Raw genomic sequence first — 3,185 nt, forward strand, 5'->3', positions numbered from 1 at the left:
GAATACTCATTTATTTTATATATATATATATATATATATAGCGTGGTTGTTGCCAGAACTGCCTGACTGACCCTCATGCCAGTGGCATGTAAAAGGCACCCACTACAATCTCGGAGTGGTTGTCATTAGGAAGGGCATCCAGCTGTAGAAACTTTGCCAGATCAGACTGAGCCTGGTGCAGCCTCTAGCTCACCAGTCCTCAGTCAAACTGTCCAACCAATGCCAGCATGGAAAGCGGACGTTAAACAATGATGATGATGATGATGATGATATATATCATAAATGAAAGTGGAGGATAAACTTTCATTGGTGAAATTCGTTTATCAAAATTCATATATGGTATCAAAATACATAGAAGTAGATTCATCAAAATTTTTAGGTGTCAAGCATTCCAATATTACAAGTCAACGATGAAGTTAGATGAGCAGTGGTATATAATACCATATATATCCTTACGATCATTTCAGGAAATTGTGTTTGTATTGGGCAAATCTTCCAACCAATGCAAATGGCCACTTTTCCCTCATCAGAGGTACATTAAGTGATTAAAATATTTTTTAAATAGTTTCAAAATAGTTTTTAAATATTATCTACTTACAGCGCATAGGAGGGTTTCAGAATAATGTTATAGTTTTTAGAAAAGTTTATAAAGATGTTGTAAAAATCTTTGTAAAATGAAAAATATTTGTAAAAATAAAATATTTGTGCCAATAAAGATGAAAATATCTGTAAAAGTAGAGTGCAGAATTCAATAAAATTGTGAATGTTATATTGGATGAACATTTTCATATAAAAGAAATGAGGACAATATTTCAAGTTCAACCTAAGTTAACAGTTTAAATAAGCTGTTGGATACATTAACAGTTAATTCATCATTGGGTGAATCCATGCACGTGGAATGTTGGTGGGGATAATTCAGTAATTAAAATGATATCTTATAATTTATAATTTGAGCACTGTCCAAGCGTGATCATTGCCAGAGCACCAGCTGTCTGGCTTCCGTGCCAGTGGCACGTAAATAGCACCATTTGAGCGTGATCGTTACCAATGTTGCCTTCCTGGCACTTGGGCATGTGAAAAGATATTTGAGCGAGTTCATTGCCAGTACCACTGGACTGGCTCCTGTGCAGGTGGCACATAAAATACACCATTTCGAGCGTGGCCATTGCTAGTACCTCCTGACTGGCCTTCGTGCCGGTGGCACGTAAAAGCACCCACTACACTCTTGGAGTGGTTGGCTTAGGAAGGGCATCCAGCTGTAGAAACTCTGCCAAATCAGATTGGAGCCTGGTGTAGCCATCTGGTACACCAGTCCTCAGTCAAATCGTCCAACCCATGCTAGCATGGAAAGCGGACGTTAAATGATGATGATGATGATGAACGATTGCAAAGTTAAAACCTTTTACATAGAAGGTTAATGGGTTCAAATTTGATGCTAAGATTGCAAATCACTAAAATGCCAAATACAAAGAATTTTATGTTTAAATCTTACAATAAATCAACAAATTGTTTATATTTCAAATATTAAGTTGATCAGATCGAAGCAAGGTAGGAAACCAAGATTATTTTATATATATATAAAAATTTATTTTAGGCAAGTCCATTTTCATAAGTTCAAATTCTAGCCTAGCTATTTTATAAAAAAACTTAAACGTAGCTAAATACTTATGCCTACATACAATTATAACATTGGAGATTTTATTACTTAAAATTTTCCTATCTGTACGAAGTATACTGATTGCTTCCTTAGTACATAATTTGCACTTTCTTGTATGTGTCCTGTATGAGGTAGTTTCCAATATAATTGACCAGTTTAAGCTAAATTCCTTATTCTGTATTTTCAGTTTATTAATATACGTAGCCAGCGCAGTTGCATTTTTCATTCCTGGATTTGAGAATGAGCTGATATACCCTATATATCTTATTTTAAAGTTCGTAGTGCTCCCTATGTATACTTTCTTAGGTTGATTGGCAGTCACAATCTCAACCTTGTATACCACATTTTTCTTTAAGCAGGAACTCCCTAATGGACACAAATCGCAATTCTAGTAATTGTAGCTTTATTCCGGTTACTCGCCCTTGTGTGTTCATTATCTATTTTATTATCATTACTATTTATACTGGAGCTACCCATATTCCCATTATTCCTAAATTTAAATCCATTATTCCCTGTGATTATTGATCCTAAATATGAGAGTTTTAGTGGTTATAAATTATATAATATCCTTTTAATTACTGTATTATCCCCACTAACATTCCACGTGCATGGATTCACCCTATGATTAATTAAGTGTTAATGTATCCAACATTAACTTAGGTTGAACTTGAAATATTGTCCACATTCCTTTTATATGAAAATGTTCATCTGTTATAACATTTATGGTTTTATTGAACTCCGCACTACTTTTATAAATATTTTCATCTTTATTGGCACAAATATTTTATTTTTACAAATATTTTTCATTTTACTAAGATTTTTACATCTTTACAAACTTTTCTAGAAAACTATAACATTGTTCTGAAACCCTCGTATGCTCTGTAAGTAGATGATATTTTAAAACTATTTTAAAAATATTTTAATCACTTAATGAACCTCTGATGAGGGAAATGTGGCCATTTGTATTGATTGGAAGATTTTCCCAATACAGACACAATTTCCTGAAATGATTGTAAGGATACATATGCTATTATATACCACTGTGTAGGTGCAATAACCCAGTGGTTAGGGCAGTGGACTCGCGGTCAGAGGATCGTGGTTTCGATTCCCAGACCGGGCGTTGTATGTGTTTATTGAGCGAAAACACCTAAAAGCTCCACAAGGCTCCAGCAGGGGATGGTGGCGACTCCTGTTGTACTTTCGCCCCCCAACTTTCTCTCACTCTTTCTTTCTGTTTCTTGAGTAATGCTGTGATGGACTGGCATCCCGTACAGCTGGGGGGAACACATATGCCATGGAAACCGGGCCCATGAGCCTGGCTAGGCTTGCAAAGGGCGCATAAAAAAAAAAAAATTATGTACAACTGCTCATCTAACTTTAATGTTGACTTGTAATATTGGAACGCTTGACACCTAAAAATTTTGATGAATCTACTTCTGTTTTTTGATACCATATATGAATTTTGATAAAGGAATTTCAGCTATGAAAGTTTATCCTCCACTTTGATTTATTATATTATTTGCTCCTA

The 3,185-nt window shown here is 34.9% G+C and overlaps 1 protein-coding gene across 1 annotated transcript in view; it reads left to right on the top strand.

Annotated features, from left to right (window-relative positions):
- LOC106880937 (outer dynein arm-docking complex subunit 4) overlaps positions 1 to 3,185 on the top strand; it is a 36,492-nt gene that overhangs the window by 19,720 nt on the left and 13,587 nt on the right. The gene's annotated exons all lie outside the window — the stretch shown is intronic.

This window comes from Octopus bimaculoides, chromosome 3, assembly GCF_001194135.2.
Source record: "Octopus bimaculoides isolate UCB-OBI-ISO-001 chromosome 3, ASM119413v2, whole genome shotgun sequence".
Classification (NCBI taxonomy): domain Eukaryota; kingdom Metazoa; phylum Mollusca; class Cephalopoda; order Octopoda; family Octopodidae; genus Octopus; species Octopus bimaculoides.